A 22,084-nucleotide genomic window follows, 5' to 3' on the forward strand; every position below is an offset into this window, starting at 1 on the left:
CACCCCAGGGTACCGCGATTTGTTTTGATAGAATTCAACTTCATTATCTTATTGATAAAATACAAGTTGTTAAAAAAAAAAGTGTCCAAAAGAGGTTTAAAAACGTCCCTTTCAATGGTCCCCTCATTTAGCTATCACGACTAAGTAATTTTCATCAAGAAATTCGTAATACAATTATCCGTATTTGTGAATTTAACTTTAGAATGGACCAGTATGCAATGTTTAAACTATTTGCAGTATTTATATATCGTCTAAAATATGAATTATTCAACAAAACATCTGTACGTAAAAATACTCGTAAAATACCGGAAATCATCACATTACCGTCTTCGATTCAGTCGAAAGTATATTCATACCTAAGTGCACACATAAGCACTTTAAGCTGATCAATTTGCAACTGAAAACAAACATTAAACAGTCGATTATGTTGTTTTTGTGAAACAAATTATTTTATAAAGTAAATGTAAAACAAAATATTTATGAAAAAATGACAAATTAAAGGTTTTTTTTTTGCGTCCTGAAAGGGTGCATTCTATCGAACTCAATAAAGGTGTGCTAGTTTACAATTTGTGTTTTAGCTTTGTGGTGAATGAGTTAAGATTGTTAAATCATTCAATCGACAAACATTGCTTTGAACGAAGGTCAAATAGTCAGTTGGGGAATTTGTTCAGACTTTTTACTTTCTTTGGCACAAAATTATGTCGATTTGACATACCATCTTGTTACTATTTATTTGCTTTTCGTAATGTATACATGGTTCCTCAGGACGTGTTTTTCAACAGACTGTCGGCATCCCAATGGGAACAAACTGTGCCCCTCTACTTGCTGACTTGTTTCTTTGTTTTATGAGTCTGACTTCATGCAGGAACTTCTTAGGAAGAAAGATAAGAAGTTAGCAATATCCTTTAACTCTACTTTCCGCTATATAGATGACGTTCTTTCACTAAACAATTCAAAATTTGGTGACTATGTGGAACGCATCTATCCCATCGAATTGGAGATAAAGGATACTACAGAAACAGTTAAGTCGGCTTCATATCTTGACTTACATCTAGAAATTGACAATGAGGGTCGGTTGAAAACAAAACTTTACGTCAAAAAAGATGACTTTAGCTTTCCAATTGTGAACTTTCCATTTCTAAGTAGCAACATTCCAGCAGCACCTGCATACGGGGTATATATCTCCCAATTGATACGATATTCCCGTGCTTGCATTTCCTATCATGATTTTCTTGATAGAGGGTTACTGCTCACAAAGAAGCTATTAAACCAAGAGTTCCAAATGGTGAAGTTGAAATCATCCCTTCGTAAACTTTACGGACGCCATCACGAGTTGGTTGACCGTTATGGAATAACCGTTTCACAAATGATATCGGATATGTTCCTTACGTCGTAACTACAATCCCCTTCCCTTTCATGAATGTGACCTACCGAATTAGACTATTTACCGGATTTGTAATCACATAAGCAACACGACGGGTGCCACATGTGGAGCAAGATCTGCTTACCCTTCCGGAGCACCTGAGATCACCCCTAGTTTTTGGTGGGGTTCGTGTTGTTTATTCTTTAGTTTTCTATGTTGTGTCATGTGTACTATTGTTTTTCTGTTTGTCTTTTTCATTTTTAGCCATGTCGTTGTCAGTTTGTTTTAGATTTATGAGTTTGACTGTCCCTTTGGTATCTTTCGTCCCTCCTTGATTTATCATTTTTCTTTCCTTCTTACTTGGATATATTGCTTCACTATTCAATGAATTTAGTCTTGTTTTATAAATTTTGTACATATTGTCAAATGATTTTGTTGATTTGTTTGCATTCAGCTTTTTGCATATGAACGTCAAAACTATTCCCGATACATGTCAGTCTATTTGCTTTATATGAAAAAGCTGCCAAACATCCATCCTGATGCGCATGAATATCTTTCATCTGGTTGTTTTTGTGTTCATAGAAGCTCTCATTGATTTTCTAGGTCTCCAGTTGACCAAACAATCGAGCAAACATTGAACAGAGATACAAAAACAAGAGGTGGCATTGTTGGTTTCAGACTAAATAAAAGTTTTGTAAAATGTTGGTTGTTAAATGCACATGAAAGAGCTTCAATGTCACCAAAATGTCGAGATTTGCATGGCAGGAATTGATAACCCTGAAGCATCCGCACAAAAAGAACTTGGGACAACTCGAATGAAGCGAGATAAAACTGACGTTTCGGTCCAGACACTGCAAAGGTGGACAAATCCATTTGAAACAGATGAGCAGTTATCTGGCTTCTCCTCGGGTACTGTTGCTTCTTCGGAATTAATGTGCGGCCTTCCAAACGCGTATCGAAAGGGACAGTCGGCATTAGAAAATTTAATTTCTGAACGGCTTATTCAAAAGTTAACCAATTTCTTCAAACTAATCAAAAGACAATCATTGCTTACATTTTTAACATAGGAAATAAAAGGTTAACAGTTAATGGCTGATAAGAACAACATCACATTGAAAGCAGATAAAGATATTTGTGGTAGCCTGCTTGTCATAGCCCAGACAAGACAGTTGGATATGCAAGAGGTACTAAAGTTTGCATTGGTCTCTTACAAACGTTGATGATACACCTGTAAAGACAAATAAATCTGTCCTAGGTGGTCTTTAAGAAAAGGACGTTGAACAAATGCAAGCCATTACTGAGGAAATCATGATGGTACGGCAGTTATTCAATCCATCACAAGGATACCAAGTACTTTTTCTGATTTGGCAAATGTTTTTAAAACCATCCTTAAAGTTTCAAAAAGAGCTCCCCGCATTGATTTTGTCGCTGATCAGTATCCCACAAATACCATAAAATAATTAGAACGGGATCGCAGGTCCTTGGGAGGGCAAGTCATTACAATAATTTCGAGACCATCACAATCGTGTCCTCGGCAATGGAAGACATTTTTGTCAGTTGGTAGAAACAAAGTTGCTCTTGTTGAATTCTTTGTGTCGAAATGGAATAAACAATCCTATAGATTTACACTTGAAGGAATCGATTTATTTGTATTACAATATTACTTTTGAAAATGAAATAGTGACAAGTGTAAAATGCACTGACCTTCTAAGCAAACAGGAAGAAGCCGACACAAAAATGTTTCTTCATGCAAAACACGCAGCTGACAAAGGTTACGATTCCATTGTAATAAAATCTCCTGACACTGCATTGACCTGCTATTTTCAGAATTGCATTAGTTCAAATATTATTATTCTGAAAGTTACGTCTTCCAAATGCAGATTATTAAATGTGCAATCAATGTGCGCAAAATTGAGGGAGAATGTTTGTAGAGCATTGCAAGGATTTCACGCCTTTACTGGTTGTGATTCAGTTAGTGCTTTGTCTGGTAAAGAAAAAAATGCAAAGCATTCGGCGTTTGACACGTTTTGTGGAGTTTTCAGAAGGTCTATCCCGTCTTGGTGAAACTTTTGAAGAGGTAGGCGAAGAACTGTCAAAAACACTCGAGAGGTTACTGTGTGCTATATATGTCTACGAGAATAATAACATCAATGATTTAAGATTCAGAATTTTTTGCAATGCAAAAAACATTCATTGTCATCTACTGCCCCCAACAAAAGATGCAATGTTAAAGCACATCAAACGAGCCAATTTTCAGGCAACTATTTGGAAATCTGCTCTTCAACACAACACTGTTCCATCGCCAAACAACCATGTTTGGATTGTTAAGAACGATTTGATCAGCATCAATTGGCTAGACCAACTGCCAGCGTTAGATTCTTTATTGATACTTATAAGCTGTTCATGTAAAGCTGGTTGTGCAACCAAAATATGTTCATGTGTTCGACAAGGTTTATCCTGTACAGATGGCTGCAAGTGAACGAATGCTTGTAGCAACAAGAATAATCAAATCGTTGATATGGCTGACGACGAAGATGGTGAAGATGATTGTGAATATACATCGGTAGATGGCGTTGACGAAAATGAAGATGATTCTATGGATTGACCTTCTTAATGACCTTAAAATGTGGTAATTCTGTTGTTAAAAGAACTTTAATATAGATCTTGAAACCCTGACAGTTCTTTTATTTTTTAGTATTATGTGTGTTTTTTAATGACTGTGATGTACATTGCTTATGTTTGTGTTTGTCATTGATTTCATGTTTTTTCCCTTTCTTACCTTTGAATTTTGTTCAACTGCCTTTAGTTTCTTGATGCTCTATGTTTCAATGTAAAAAATATACCTTTTTTTTATCAAGAAAACTAGTGTGTATGCTTTGTTTCATTCAAAATCATGAATTTTGAATATTACCCTCCCCCTTTTTTTTCTTGGTGCTATACGATTTTAAAATTAAATAAAAATTAGCCTCCGTATTAATAAGATATGATTTGTTCAATTTAATAAGAGAAATAGTACCGAATACTTGGTTATTTTTTCTTTTTTTCTGTATAATAATAATATATATATGTGTTAAACAAAATTTTTGATATACTCTAAAATAAGATCCCTTTTGGACACTTTTTCAAAAGTCTAACACCTCTTAGAATATTCTTCAGACATAACTCTTTAGATTTATACAAAAAAAAAATGCGGTACCCTGGGGTGTAACACAGAACTGAAATTTTACCTTACCAGCTGATGGAATAAAATAAAACTCTTTCTGATTTTTTCTCTTCAAAATATGCTCGACCTTTTGAAAAAGCATACTGATTTTTCTACCCTTTATACCACTTTGCCTCATATTCTAATTAAGAAAAAAATCACATCCCTTATTAACTGGGCATTTAAAAATTCAGAATGTGAGTATATTCAAACTCTTTTAGGTCATTTTTTAATTGCAATAAACAAAAGAACTATGTCAATTGGACATGCTTTGATACTATATATGCGTTTGAATTTTTACTTGAAAACATTTTTGTTCGCTTTGGAGATTCCGTATATCGTCAAGTTATTGGAATTCCAATGGGGACTAACTGTGCACCACTTATTGCGGACCTGTTTTTTGGTATGGTTATGAGTTACAATTTATGACTAAAATTAACAAAGACCCATCGAAACAACATTTGACACAAAAATTTAACAATACTTTTAGATATTTGGATGATATATTGGCTCTTCATCATGACGACTTCGGTATGTATACTAAAGAAATTTATCCTGTTGAACTTACTTTAGATAAAGCTAATACTAACAATGACCACTGCCCTTTCCTCGATCTTGATATCTATATCATTAACGGGAAGCTTAATACAAAAATTTATGATAAAAGAGATGATTTTTCATTTCCTATCGTTAATTATCCATTTTTAGATGGTGACGTTCCCTTGTCACCAACTTATGATGTTTATATATCTCAACTTGTACAATTCGCTCATGTATGTAACAACGTTTTAGATTTTAGCGAGAGAAATTTATGTATTACTGAAAAATTATTACACCAGGGTTTTCGATATCACAAACTGGTCAAAACATTTACTAAATTTTATCACCGGTATAATGAATTAATTCGTAAATATAACTCAACATGTAGACATCTTATACGTTCAGGTATTTCACATCCAATCTTTTATAGTAATATTCTTTACAAAGCACAAAAATGTCAGTATTCACCTCAAAAGCTTACAAAACCTTTAAACAGACTTATTAAGAAGGGATATAGTTACGATACTGTTGTCAGGTCATTAAAGATTGCATATTTTGGCTTTAATATTGATTCACTTATAGGGTCTTTGCATCGGAACTAAACACAGCAATTTTGCGCCTGTCCCAAGTCAGGAGCCTCTGGCCTTTGTTCGTCTTGTATGATTTTTAATTTTAGTTTCTTGTGTATAATTCGGAGTTTAGTATGACGTCCATTATCACTGTACTAGTATACAAATTTTTAGGGGCCAGCTGAAGGACACCTACGGGTGCGGGAATTCTCGCTACATTGAAGACCCATTGGTGGCCTTCGGCTGTTGTCTGCTCTATGGTCGGGTTGTTGTCGCTTTGACACATTCCCCATTTCCTTTCTCAATTTTATGATAGTGAAAAGTAAACAAAAGACCCACTCAGAATGTATGTAGATCCTTAGTTTCCTGAAAAATTAATACTTATATTAAACAATAGGCAATATGAATAATAAACACACTTCAAAGTATACACCCTGATTTAAGTAATATTGATTATCTTTCTTCGGAAAAATCTGTACAAGCAAACATTTAATGAAGAAAAGGAGAATCCGCATATTGTCTGAAAAAAAATCCTATACAAATTACAACATACCATACTTCTTCTTTTACACCAGATTTTTGAAGGGGCACTAGCTGTCATATTCATCTTCACCGATTTGATCAAATTCTTATATTTGATTTATAACCATGTAACTATATATGATCCAAATTATAAAAAGTCTTATATAAACAATTTACAGGTCATGGACTCGATAATATGTACCTTTGTTTCGTGTGTATTTTAGTCTTCATGGCATCTAATTAACTGTCGAGTTGGTCTCCGAAAACTTCCGATTGTCATATAAGTGATATAAACATAAAATATAGTCTAAGATATAAACACAAAGCGAACACGTCCATTTTATGTGGATTGAATAAGTCAATCAAATGATATATCTTTGTTTTACATTAAATGTTGACATTCTTTTACTTTAAATAAACGAGCACGCACACTACATGCGTTATTCATCTCTAGCTAAGGGGTTAAATTGAAGTTCACATGAATACATATTTAATGAGGTCGAATTTACTTCAAGTGAATAATTCATCATCAATGATTATCACCTTAATTTGACAAAATTGAACAATACTGGCTGCTCAATGCGAGTTATTACGTCACTATTTCATTAATGATTAAACCACAGACAAATCATATTTTAGATTTTTTATTTATCTCGTAGCTAATGCCCCTTTAACTTAAATTTTACTTTTATTTAAGATAACAACACAGCGTTGAATGTTGTACCTATTTTTGACATTGTCAGTACTTTTGTGATTTTACTCTTAACCAAACTTTAGACAATGTTTTCATAATTAAGATATTGATATGAAGGCCATATTTGCTTGCTTTTTGTAGTGAAAAAGGTTATAACACAATGTTAACTGTTGTACCCCTATTTTTGACATTTTTACCTATTACGTCTGTTTTGTTTTGTTCACATATCGTTGTCCATTTAATGGGAATTTCTTGCGACTGTCATACAACTGAGAGGTTAAGCTAGCTATAAAAACAGCTTTAATCGACATGAGAAAATGGCTTTAACAAGTCAGGAATATGACAGTTGTTATATATCCATTCGTTTGATGTGTTTGAGCATTTGATTTTGCCATTTGATTACGGACTTTTCGTTTTGAATTTTTCTCGGAGTTCAGTACTTTTTTATTTTACTTTTTGCACCAGTTTCCTAGTAATCAACTAGTCTGGGAAGAATAAACGTAAAACACAGATACTAACTTTCTACAGAAATTCCCCCCATAGTTTCCATTATGTACACTCATAGGCAAAAACTAACCTAGAACAGTCAGGTGAACAGTCACAGCTTTCTGAGAGTCTAGCTGTACATTTTGTACGATACATGTGTAATCGTCATCGTCGCATTTTCGCACATCAGTTATCTGAAGATTATATTTAGAAGCTATCGGTACAGTAATACGAGTATCACTTGTTATTACACTAGTTCCTACGGCAAGTGTATTACCATTTTTATTCCACGTTACAAAACCAGGATCACCCGAAACTTTACATGTTAATGTGACAGTACTACCGATTGCTGCAGAGACATCTGTTGGTCGCTGTTCCCATGATGCACCTGTCACGACTGAAACAAATAGTAAGTTTAAAATATAATATAACGATATTTCAGTTAGTGTTTAATAAAGCTACACATTACTTTGACCTTAAAATTACTTCTATACATAGTATACATAATCATGCATTGTGTGTGGAATATCCAAACTATACAGCAAACGAGAAACGAGAACTTACTAACTTAGAACAGTCATTAGTTTTATAATATACACTTTTGAACATATACTAACCTTGAACAGTCATTGCTTTTAATGTATACACTATAGAACACTAGAGATTAACTTTGAAGAGTTATTGTTTTCATAATATACACTTTAAAGTAGATGAAAACCTAGAACAGTCATTGCATTCATAATATACACTTCAAAACAGATACTCACTTTTAACAGAAATTATTTCCATTGTTTTCCATTATGTATACTAATAGGCAGATACAAACCTACAACAATCATTGCTTTCATGATATCTGCTATTAAACAGATACTAACCTAGATCAGTCATTGCTTTCATGGTACAATGTAATAAAATGTTATGTATACACTGTACAGGGGTAAATTCAGTAAATAATATACGTCATCAGGGACCGATCATTTAGGGGAGAGCTTTCAGTATAGAATTGAAGACCTGTGCTGCAATGATTGGTAGATAAAGTTTTCAATAATATTTTTTTCATTAGATGGATCAAATCTGAGGTTAAAAAAAATAATTAAATAATGCTGAATGCATTTATTATTTTTAAAAACAGGATTGAAAAGTGATGGGGTCATTGTAGGAATTCAGTGCGAAACTATAGTGTTTGTAAACAAAGCCATGTGGAAGGCCCAAAAATGCCGCATGACCCTATGTTTTGATGGTTGCAAAAAATGGGGCTATATTTGTACTTTAATGAATGAAATATGAAAGCTTCTAATTTGTAAAGGTAAAAAAGTTATGAATTTAATTGAACATGTAGGTTTACATTGAAGTTAATAGGAGATTTTTTACTGAATTTACCCCTATAGGGAGAATTTGCACCCTGTCACTGTACTTTTTCAAGGACCCCTGAGAACCCAAAAGTTCTTTTCTTGTAAATATTAATGCAATGGAAGCCTTTTGGAATCAAATAGCACTATCTTTAATGCAAAAGTCTATTTTTAATTGCGGTAGGCATGGGTGTACTGAGTGGACTGGTGGTAGAGAGCATGGGGTCTATGGGAAGAAGTCAGTTGTGTGGCCTGATGGAAAGAAAAAAATAGAAAGGGTTCACAGACTCTCCTACATGCATGCACATCATATTTTGAGGGATGAAATGCCAAATAAAAATTCACAGGGGGAGCGGTTAGATGTCTCGTACATATGCCATAACCCCATCTGTCTTAAGCCGGAACATTTAATTCTTGAGACACACTCTCTCAATATGGATAGAATGGGGTGTAGAATGAGAAATTTATGTACAAAGGATCACCATCCACATTGTTTATTATAGATTAAGGTGAATATTATTTATTTGAAAGCCTAGTAGACTTGCGGAGTCTGCCATATGAGTGGTCTTTTGGGTTCATAGGACTGTTTTTAGTGACCGGTAAAAGTTTATTTTTCGTATAATCTTTTTCCTCCTGATGCCGTGCATGTAAATCATTCAGAGCATGCTTTCTTGCATTTCTGTGATTGATACTGTTTTCTGAGTATTTACAATTTCTCATTTGATCACTATGTATGGTCCTCTAATTTTTTGCCACTTTTGTACCTGGTTGTATTGGACTTCCAGCAGCCTCACACAAGATGACGATATAATTGCTTGTACCATGATTGACTTTGTGACATGCCGTATGTACCCGGCCGATAAAGTTTCAAGCATAGGTAACATTAACTGGTACAGTGCTACGTATGGATCGATTTAGGGCTTCAACTTTTTGTGTATTTGCACTTTTAGCTGTTTTAGCAAGCATGCCTGGACCCAGACGGTAATTGACACATTGGCGCAGAATATTTTCACTGTTTTCATTTAGCTCAATTTCACAATTATGCCTTTTTAAATATGCACTTTTGTCAATCCATGATTGAGATTTTCTAGATATAGAACAAACAAATGAATATAGGGAACAAATTGTGTGATCTCCACAGTAACAGCCCACTATGGCATATGAAACATATGAAAGTTTGGATTTCATTACATCAGGGGATTTGTGATATCTAATATTAGCCTGTACGAATTCTGCCTGACAGCGGGCTGCCATGTCAGAAGCAAACAAACTTTGTAGTCGGGTTCTTTGCACCTTTTAACCTTTTAACCGAGCTGGCATGATGTCACAAACTGTGGATAAATTATTTACAAATTTTCTATGGTTAGATGCTACATGTCTAGTGTCAAGAAAATGGATGGGGGTTGTTGATGTTAGTCCCTCCTGATATAAACACTCTGCCGCCCTGTACGCACTGCTGTCTGGGTCAGTTGTAACTTCATTTATTTCTTATCCATCCTCTTTTAGCTCCTCAAAACACTCTCTTGCCCACCGCTCTTCATTTCCTATACTGTCTTGCATGTTGATATTTGCCGTGCACGGACCAGCATGTTCGCCTACATTTGTACTAACTGTATGCTTTCTCTTGGAACAAAGTTTAGACTTTGGTAATGTATTTATAATGCTATGTTTATAAGTTTCATTTTCAGCAACTGTATACGCGCACTGGGTTGCTGGTTGAAAAGGGGTCTTCCCAATTCCAGAATAAATAGCATTATTGTATACACAGTCAGATTGAATGTTAACAACATCAGTAATTCCCCCCCCCCCCCCCCCCCCCCCGTATCTTTTTTATCCTTTAAATTTTCTCCCTTTGTCGTTGTAAATCTCTCATGTTTTCTTCTTCTATCTTTTCAGATATTGCATTAGCAGTGTGTTGCATACCAGATATAGATAGAGGAGGAATATTTGACGCCATACAGATTTTACGGTAACTTGCTGTACTAATTGGAGTATGGTGTAGACCAACTTGTAATCCAAGATTTATTTTTGCTGCGCGTCGTCCCCTTTTTACACTGGCAACCTCTTCGTACAAGTTAAACATTTTTGATTTGTATACGCATTGTGTACATTTTGCACACTCTCTCCAAGCTGATCCCCACTTCTCTTCCATTGACAAGTCCCATTCAAGGTTGCCATTACAGTGTGGGGATAGATTCTGATGTTCCCTGAATACCTCATTCCACATTTCTGTGTTTTTGCTTATTGTTACTGTTCTGTTGGTGTATTTTTCAGATCTGGAGGTTAAAAATTAATGAAAGACATTAACTTACTCCCTATCTTGCATCACTGTGTAGCAAATGTAGCTTATTTGTCTTTTTTATATTATGTAGTATCAAGATTTAAATTAGAATTATCTCCCTTTGAGCCAGTATTTTTCAGAGCAGTGTTATTAAGGCTGTAATGCAGATAATGTTGTAAATAAGCACTTTTCAAGTATTTTTACATTCGAATACTTATTTGGTATGTAGAAATAATATATTTATTTCATCATTCAAGGCGTTTCTTCAATTCAAAAATATTCTGTATAATTTTTCAGTATTACATACCCTGCATCTATAAACTGTTGATAAAATGTTTGTTTCTCTAATGTGATGTTTTAAATTTTCTAGTAAATACTGTAAATAGTTGCTTTATCAATTGTAATGCAATATATTATCTTACCCAGTCTTATTTTCATTTTCTGCACATTTTTGTACTTCAGTCTTGGATGCCTGTTTTGGACGCAGAAGCCACCCTGATGTTGGGTGCATAGGAATTTCAGCATGGTGTTTATCATTAACAGATTTTGTCACAAGATCAAAGTCATCCTTGGATAGTCTTTCAAATTTAATCACAGGGAATACAGGTATTTTAGAAATTTTCAATTTAAGTCCTCTGTTATGTGGAATATTTCCCTTCTTAAATCTGTGTTTTTTTAAGTGTACAGCATGACGTCCAATTTTTTAGTTAAACTTTTTATGAAATAATTATTCTTATAACAATATTTGTCACTCTCTGATTTCATTTAACAAAAGTAAGAAGAAGGAAAGTGCAGAAACAGGACAAATTTTATTTCTAAGATATAATTTTTATGGTTGACAGTTGAAGAAAAGTCTGTTTTTTCTCTGACTCTACCAGTATGATAAGACATTCTCATCTTTGATAGAGAATGACCCTATAGCTTATCTGTGTGCACTTTAAATGATCTATACAAGATATGAAAACACAGATTTAGTGTTGGGAAATATTAATGTTGATTCTTTTTTGTATGACACTCATTTAAAAGACTTGGAAACAAACTTTTTGTGATATTTTCATGGTATACACATTAAAACTTCCATATATGGAGATATTAATCTCAGAATATAATATGACTGATGTTTCTAAGATTAACTGGTACTATTTGTTCAAACAAACACAAAAAACAGTTCATATTTATTAAAGAATATATTTTACATCATTTTTTATACAACATTCAATTTACAACTTTTTGTACAAAATATACATTGGCCGCAATATGGGCTATAGTACAAATTTTCCTTAAACTTTGACATAATTAATATAAAAAAAGTATGATTTGAGGAAGAATTGTCTCTTATAGGGGTAAATTCAGTAAATAATATACGTCATCAGGGACCGCCCATTTAGGGGAGAGCTTTCAGTATAGAATTGAAGACCTGTGCTGCAATGATTGGTAGATAAAGTTTTCAATAATATTTTTTTCATTAGATGGATCAAATCTGAGGTTAAAAAAAAATAATTAAATAATGCTGAATACATTTATTTTTTTTAAAACAGGATTGAAAAGTGATGGGGTCATTGTAGGAATTCAGTGCGAAACTACAGTGTTTGTAAACAAAGCCATGTGGAAGGCCTGAAAATGCCGCATGACCCTATGTTTTGGTGGTTGCAAAATATGGGGCTATTTGTACTTTAATGAATGAAATATGAAAGCTTCTAATTTGTAAAGGTAAAAAAGTTATGAATTTAATTGAACATGTAGGTTTACATTGAAGTTAATGGGAGATTTTTTACTGAATTTACCCCTACAACAGACGCTTACTGAGAACAGTCATTGCTTTTATTATATACACTTTAAAACAGATACTATTTTTCAGCAGAAATTATTTTCTATTGTTTTCCATTATGTAAATTAAAGGCAGATACAAACCTAGAACAATCATTGCTTTCATGATATTCGCTATAAGACGAATACTAACCCAGATCAATCATTGCTTTCATGGTACAATGTATACACTGTACAACAGACACTAACTTAGAACAGTCATTGCTTTTATTATATACACTTCAAAACAGATACTATTTTTCAACAGAAATTATTTTCTTTTGTTTTCCATTATGTAAATTAAAGACAGATGCAAACCTAGAGCAATCATTGCTTTCATGATATTCGCTATAAGACAGATACTAACCCAGATCAGTCATTGCTTTCATAGTATACAATGTACAACAGATACTTACCTAGAACAGTCATTGCTTTTATTATATACACTTCAAATTTTAATTTATATTATATATTAATTTTCAACAGAAATTATTTCCATTGTTTCCAATCATTTATACTAATATGCAGATACAAACCTAGAACAGTCAGGTGAATAGTAACAGCTTTTTGAGAGTCTGGCTGTATATTTTGTACGTTACATGTGTAATCGCCATCGTCGCCTCATTGTACATTAATTATCTGAAGATTAAATTTAGAAGCTATCGGTACAGTTATACGAGTATCACTTGTTATTACACTGGTTCCCACGGCAAGTGTATTACCGTTTTAATCCACGTTACAAAACCAGGATTACCCGAAACTTTACAAGTTAATGTGAAAGTACTACCAATTGCTACAGAGACATCTGTTGGTCTCTGTTCCCATGATGCACCTGTCACGACTGAAACAAATAGTAGTTTGTCAATGTAATAAACGATACTTCAGTAAGTGTTTAATAAAGCTACAAATTACTTTTACCTTAATATAAGTTATATACATAGTATACATTATTATGCATTGTGTGTATGCTATTTTGCCACAGGCTTTGTTTTCTGTTGATAAAATATCTGTTTTTCTCATGTTATTAATTTTTTATTTAAATGCATGGTTTTCTAGTATATATATATATATTGTAATAAGAGAAAATGGTTCTTACTTAATAAGAGAGAAAAAATCTTAATTATGAAAACATTGTTAAGTTAAATATAAGTTAAAGGGGCACTAATAACGAGATAAAAACATATCTAAAGTATGATTTTTTTGTGATTCAATCATTAATGAAAGTGAAATAGTGACATAATAATTCGCTTTAAGCAGCCAGTATTGTTCAATTTTGTCAAATTAAGGTAAGACACATTGATGATGAATTATTCACTTGATTCGACCTCATTAAAAATGTATTCATGCGAACTTCAATTTAACCTCTTAGATAGAGATGGATAACGCTTGCATCAAGCATGTTCGTTTATTTAATGGGAAAAAAATGTCAACATTGAAAGTGAAAAAAGGTAAATCATTTGATCGACTGATTCAATCCACATAAAATGACCATTGGAAGTCTTTGGAGATCACCTCGACAGTATAGTAGAATAAAATACACACGTAAGAAAGCTACATATTATCGAGTCCATGCCAAGTAAATTGTATATATTAGACTTTTTATAATTTGGATAATAGTTTACATGGTTATAAATCAAATATGAGAATTTGATCAAATCGGTGAACATGAATATGACAGCTTGTGCCCCCTTAAAAAGCTGGTGTAAATAAAGTAGTATGGTATGTTGTTTTTTGTATAGGAGTTTATTTTCAAGACAATATGCGGATTCTAGCTCCTTTCTTCATTTAATGTTTGCTTGTACAGATATTTTCCGAAGAAAGATAATCAATATTACTGAACATCAGGGTGTATAATTTGAAGTGTGTGAATATTTATATAGCTATTTTACTTTACCATCTATTATATATATAAGAAAATATATTGTTTATTATAAGTACAATTTGTTTGGGGAACTCAGGATCAACTTACATTCAGAGTGGGTCTACTGTTTTCTTATCCCTATCAGTATGCTTTTTGAAAAGGTCAAGCATATTTTGATGAGAGAAACAGAAAGAGTTTTATATTTGTCTTGTTTTAAATAGTTGTTATATGAGAAGTTGTGTATGTTTAGAAATTGTAATTGGCACCCTTGCAGGCTTGGTGAACTTTTTACCAAAAATATGGTTATATATCCATTTTATGTACTTTCCCTCTGTTCTGCTCACATGACATATAATAAAGATAACAGGAATTACCAAAAGTATTAAAAATTACAACCGACCACACCAACCACTAACCACCGACTTTTTCTATAAGACAGACAACAATGAAAAACACACAGTCTATATATATATCTGTATTACTAGTAATAGTGTTTAGCCGACTATACGGTATGATTTTTCTCATTGTCGAAGGTCGTACGGTAACATATACTTGCTTAAATCCTATTCATTTTAACTTTAGCACCAAATGTTTAGTTGTTTCATTGGCAATCATACACCATCTCCTTATTTCTATAAAGATATGCGCAAGATGTGATTAGGTTGGAAAAAAAACCTCATATAAAAAAACTAAATTATAAAGAATAGATATCGCTTGAATATAGTAAAATAATTTTAAATACTTACAAGCCTTCTAGACAGTTATTTGTTTTGAATTTGAATTATTGTATTTGATATTATCATTTGGGGATATTTGACTGATGAAATTACAGATAACAAGCCTTGTCTGTTTCTAAATCTATGTCGTTAATTTGTTTGGCCATGTACCAAATGAAAGTAATAATATTTGTACATTGTGTTGAATTAAACTGAGTGAAGGTCAACCCAAATTAAAAAGAAATAATAAAATAATAATAATACTCTGAAAGAAGGCAGAAGTGACAATATATGAGGGTCTGACTTGAGTTTACAGAATAATGATTGATGGAATAACCGTGCAGAATAAAGGGTCAAAACTATAAAGGTTGCAGTCTTGTACTTGACTGCTCCATAGGCTTACATGCTAAACAGCTGATCTTTGAAAATAAATAAATAAAAAATGCTACATAGAAAAAAAATTTCATGTTCATATCATGTATGTTCTAACGTGAAATTGTGATTTAATCGAAAAAAGGTGTGTCATGCCACGAAGAATAAAAAGTTAAGTAACCCTGAAGTCATAACATTTTTTTTCTACTTTCTGTTTGCTGTTTTTACTAGGCAGCACCACTTCCAGTAAACATGATATCCTACCACTTTCCTGGATTGATATCCCCCAAAAGATGCAAGATTTTTTTTAAATCTATTTATATGTTTCAATTTAGCAACCTATAATCAAACAGAAATAAATTGAGTCCAGAAAAAAATCCAGTAAAAAAATGACTTTTTTGTTTCCCTCCATGTTTTGACATGCACCGGAAACTGGAGTTGTAGTACAAGACTGGTACCTATGACAATAATGACATGTCTTCAATAAATAAATCATTCACTCAGTTTCATTAAGTAGTCATATTTGAACATAAAAAATGCTATTAAAAGAACTGTTTAGTTGTATTAAGAAAAATAACCCCACTATTAAAGCAGTACCTCTTTCTGAATACAGGCAAAATTTAGAAATCAGTCATGTCTATCAAATGATCTGTAAATCTCATTCTAGTCTATCTTCATGAATGTTTTCTTATTATTTGGATACTGTGAAGCTAGAAGAGTATTCTTATCTATTATTCTTTTTTCCCCTTCTCTTTGATTGAACCACAATCAATAGTTTACCACTCCCCCTTTTTTCCATGAAATCTACCCAAGTGGGCCTCTTGTTTAAGTCAAATTGAAAAACTACCCAAAACTTTTTCATAGTGAAGAATATGCTACAATACAACTATCTAAACACAAGAAATACCATACCTTTTCCTTTTTTGACTTTACAGGTCTTTATACATGCCTACTTTATCATGGTTTTTAGACTGTACTTGACACCACAATGCATATACAATTTGCAATAAAAATCAAGAAAAAACAAAATGAATACTCAAGTTGGCGTTTTTGATAAGAATATTGATTACTTATCACACCTAATCACAAAAATCCTTGTCATGATGGATATTTTTAGAGAAATTCTACTTTTTAAACAACTTTTTAACCGAAATTTCATCACAAGAAGAAGATTTCATAGAGGAAAAAATCTTTCTATGTTCTTTTTAATTGAAAATCATGTATGTAATACCATCAAAATCTCAATTTGCCTTAAACTGTTGTGCTTTATATCTATTAATACTTGTGTATGGTGTCTAGTATAAAAAAGCATAATTATTACATAATTTCAGTTTTTTCAGTGTAACTTGATACCGCATGATTTTTTTTCTTACAAAGTCCTTAAATAATGATGTTTTGTCATTCTGGGCACACAAAAGTCCACATGAGCTACTTCCTTGCAGTGAATATATGAAAAATTTACCCTATGCAGGTTTACATGCTAAACAGCTGATCTTTAAAAATAAAAAAATAAAAATGCTACATAGAAAAAAACCATTCATGTTCATATCATGTATCTACTAATGTGAAATTGTGATTTAATCCAAAAAAAATTGGGTCATGCCACGAAGAATAAAAAGTTAAGTAACCTTGAAGTCATAACATTTTTTTTCTACTTTCTGTTTGCTGTTTTTACTAGGCCGCACCACTTCCAGTATACATGATATCCTTCCACTTTCCTGGATTGATATCCCCATAAAGATTCAAGATTTAATATATATATATATAGCTGCTAATAATATCATTATTGTTTGACGTAAATTTTATATAGAGGTTCTGCAAAAGGAAATCACGAATTCACCAACATTCCAACTGACTTCATTTTCAGAAAACGACATCTGTAACAAACATAAACTTTTAGCTACTTCTTTACAAGCAGAACCAAACACAATGAAAGTCCCAACTATGTACTGGCTTCCGAAGCTGCACAAAAAACCTTACAAATATAGATTTATTTCATCTTCCAGCCATTGTTCAACTACTAAATTGTCTGTTTTACTTACTAGTACACTTGGTACAATAAAAAACCTGATAATAAATTGTTCAAATAAGGCCTTTGAAAATAGTGGAATTAATTACTTTTGGAGTGTCAAAAACTCGTTGGAAGTACTTGATAAATTGCATGCATATATTGGTGATTTTGAATCTGTTCAAAGTTTTGATTTTTCTACCCTATATACCACTTTGCCTCATATTCTTATTAAGAAAAAATTCACATCCCTAATTAACTGGGCATTTAAAAAGTCGGAATGCGAGTACATATGTTCAAACTCTTTTAGATCATTTTTTAGTAGCAATAAACAAAAGAACTATGTCAATTGGACATGCTTTGATACTATTTATGCACTTGAATTTTTACTTGATAACATTTTTGTTCGCTTTGGAGATTCCGTATATCGTCAAGTTATTGGAATTCCAATGGGGACTAACTGTGCACCACTTATTGCGGACCTGTTTTTGTATTGTTATGAGTTACAATTTATGACTAAAATTAGCAAAGACCCATCAAAACAACATTTGATACAAAAATTTAACAATACTTTTAGATATTTGGATGATATATTGGCTCTAAATAATGACGACTTCAGTATGTATACTAAAGAAATTTATCCTGTAGAACTTACTTTAAATAAAGCTAATGATAACAATGACCACTGCCCTTTCCTCGATCTTGATATCTATATCATAAACGGGAAGCTTAATACAAAAATTTATGATAAAAGAGATGATTTTTCATTTCCTATTGTTAATTATCCATTTTTAGATGGTGACGTTCCCTTGTCACCATCTTATGGTGTTTATATATCTCAACTTGTACGATTCGCTCGTGTATGTAACAATGTATTAGATTTTAGCGAGAGAAATTTATGTATTACTGAAAAATTATTACACCAGGGTTTTCGATATCACAAACTGGTCAAAACATTTACTAAATTTTATCACCGGTATAAGGAAATAATTCGTAAATATAACTCAACATGCAGACATCTTATACGTTCAGGTATTTCACATCCAAAATTTTATGGAAATATTCTTTATAAAGCACAAAAATGTCAGTATTCTCCTCAGAAACTAACAAAACCTTTAAATAGACTTATTAAAAGGGGATATAGTTACGATACTGTTGTCAGGTCATTAAAGATTGCATATTTTGGCTTTAACATTGATTCACTGATAGGGTCTTTGCATCGGAACTAAACACATTTATTTCTAAAAAAACAGTTGTTGGCATGACACGGGTTATGTTCTTCTCATATATTTTATGATAGTATGATACTAAACCCCTAACGGGAGGGATTGTACCTGATATTCATATGATGAAGACATAATCTTTCAATCAGTTTAATTGAGGTCTGGAGCTGGCATGTCAGTTAACTGCTAGTAGTCTGTTGTTATTTATGTATTATTGTCATTTTATTTATTTTCTTTTGTTACATCTTTTGACATCAGACTCGGACTTCTCTTGAACTGAATTTTAATGTGCGTATTGTTATTGTTTTACTTTTCTACATTGGCTAGAGGTATAGGGGGAGGGTTGAGATCTCATAAACATGTTTAACCCCGCCGCAATTTTGCGCCTGTCCCAAGTCAGGAGCCTCTGGCCTTTGTTAGTCTTGTATGATTTTAAATTTTAGTTTCTTGTGTATAATTCGGAGTTTAGTATGACGTCCATTATCACTGTACTATTATGCATATTTTAGGGGCCAGCTGAAGGACACCTACGGGTGCGGGAATTCTCGCTACATTGAAGACCCATTGGTTGCCTTCGGCTGTTGTTTGCTCTATGGTCGGGTGGTTGTCGCTTTGACATATTCACCATTTCCTTTCTCAATTTTATATATATATATATGTTTCAATTTAGCATAAACCTATAATCAAACAGAAAAAATTGAGTCAAGAAAAAATTCAGAAAAAAATTGACTATTTTGTTTCCCTCCATGTTTTGACATGCACCGGAAACTGGAGTTGTAATACAAGACTGGTACCAAAAGAATATAGAAAAATAGGCAAAAAAAAATAAATAATAGAGATTAATTGTGAGCTGAATTATAAAGAATGAAGTAAAAAGTCAAATAACAAAAGTACTGAAATCCAAGAAAAATTCAATACGAAAAGTCATTAATCTAGTGGCAAAATTGAAAACCCACCAAAACGAATGGAAAACAACTAGTATATGCTTGGTGGTATAGACATGACCTTATATAGAACATGATTGATTAAAGCTTGTTTAATAGATATACCTCTCTCTTGTACGACAGTCGCATGGAATATGTTCAATTCACTATTTTATATCTGCAACAATGTATGGACAAAACTTACACAATAGGTACACATTTCAAAATTTGGATACAGAAGACAACATTGCATTGTGTTTTAATCTTAATCACTATAAAACAGACTAGACAGTAAAGACAAGAAATACACAAAGACAAATAAAATGAACACTATAACGATGATAAACAATAGCTCGTACAAGTTAATACGGAATATTATCAACAAAGTTATAGGTATCTTCCTATGAACTTTTTTTTTAAAGACGAGAAATTCTTTGAGATAAACCTGATTCGTCAACTTTCTTCTCAGACACTGGTGGTGTTTTATCAAATCTGAATAGTATCTGCAAACACTTGAATACAAAATGAGTTTTGAAATGTATATCCCATATGCAGGTGAAGTTCGTATATTAATTATGTAATGGAAATTTATAATTTCAAAATCAAAATCGTCTTGTGTGTCATTGATTCTAGTTCTGTGATTTTAAAAATAGTTTGCCATTATGTCACTTCGCGTCAAACTAAAACCATATTCGTGGAATTGATTAGTGGATTTATAAATAAAAGACAAATCTCATTTTTTTTTAAATTATATTGCAGAAAGACATTGAGAGCGACCTCCACAAAGATGGCCTATATTTACCGGTATCAGGAAACCCGGAATACAATGTGGTTTGTAAATGTAAAGACAATGACAAATCTATGTTGTTCCATCATCCGTATCCAACAATTGATACAACAAAATACTTTCCGCTATATCTAAAATTGTAAATTAATATATGTCAAGAACAGTCCATTTTGTGCGTAGATAAAGAGTGAAATATATAGGTACTTAGTATGAAAGGAAATATAAAACAACTATGATAATGCTATGCGATGCCCGAAAGATATAGCAAAGAATTAATACAACTATCAATGATGCCGAATATTAAACAGTAAACAAAATAGAATATTATCAAAGTTGCTCAAAGGTATAACAATGTCACAGGCAAATTATTAAAAAGTTAAATAACAAAAATACCGAATTCCATGAAGTCCTTAATCAAAGGCAAAATCAAAAGTTCAAACACATCAAAGGAATTTAGAATAACTGTCACATTCATCATGGTACATATAGTGGGTTAAACTTGTTGTATAGCTATCTTAACCTTTCAATTGTATGACAGTCGCATGGAATTAAAATCCAGTACACTGACAACAATGTGTGAGCAAAATAAACAGACGCAATAGGTACAAAGGTTGATTACAGCAGTGAACATTATTTTATAATCTTAATCACTATAAAACAAAAATATCTTTAAAAAAAACAACCACAAAAAAATGGAATATGAAGACTTTAAAGGAAAACTACATGAGCAACATTATAGACAGAGATAAGGCCACACCAATTTTATTTCTTGTTCTACAGAATTTTTGGACTCCAAAATTTGGGGCGAGCGAGCGATTTGAAAATTTAAGAAAAAAATATTTAATTTGCAAATTTTTGAGGCGAAGCTTGAAAAGTAAAGGCGAGCGATTATATATTTTTTTTGTAAACATAAAATAGTAGGTTTTAACAATATTAAAACTTGATTTATCACTTGTACTTTGACATATCTTTAATTTCTGAAGTATTTTTTCCCTGTTCACCAAAAAAAAAAATCAAATCTGGTCTATGTATGTGTGACTGACAATGAGACAATTCTCCATCCAAGTCATAATCAGTTTTGGGGCAACCCCTTAATGTTATAAATATCCCTTTTACATGTTTTATGAGGGATCAATATAAGTTATAATATATTTGTTTGTACAATAGGGCTCATATTTTCTCAAAGAACTCTATATCTATCTGGTATTAAATGGTCAAAACATGTCCAAGAATTTTGTAATATTTCTGGACTTTAACCATGTTAACACATTTACTTTTATTAACAGTTTATTATTATTCAAAATAAAGTGGACCTTCTTTTAGAAAAAGTTGTTTAAAATATGATGTAACTCTCCTCTTTTTGAGTACAAAATTTTTTCAAA

The sequence above is a fragment of the Mytilus edulis genome, chromosome 5 (assembly GCF_963676685.1).
Source record: "Mytilus edulis chromosome 5, xbMytEdul2.2, whole genome shotgun sequence".
NCBI classification, from domain to species: domain Eukaryota; kingdom Metazoa; phylum Mollusca; class Bivalvia; order Mytilida; family Mytilidae; genus Mytilus; species Mytilus edulis.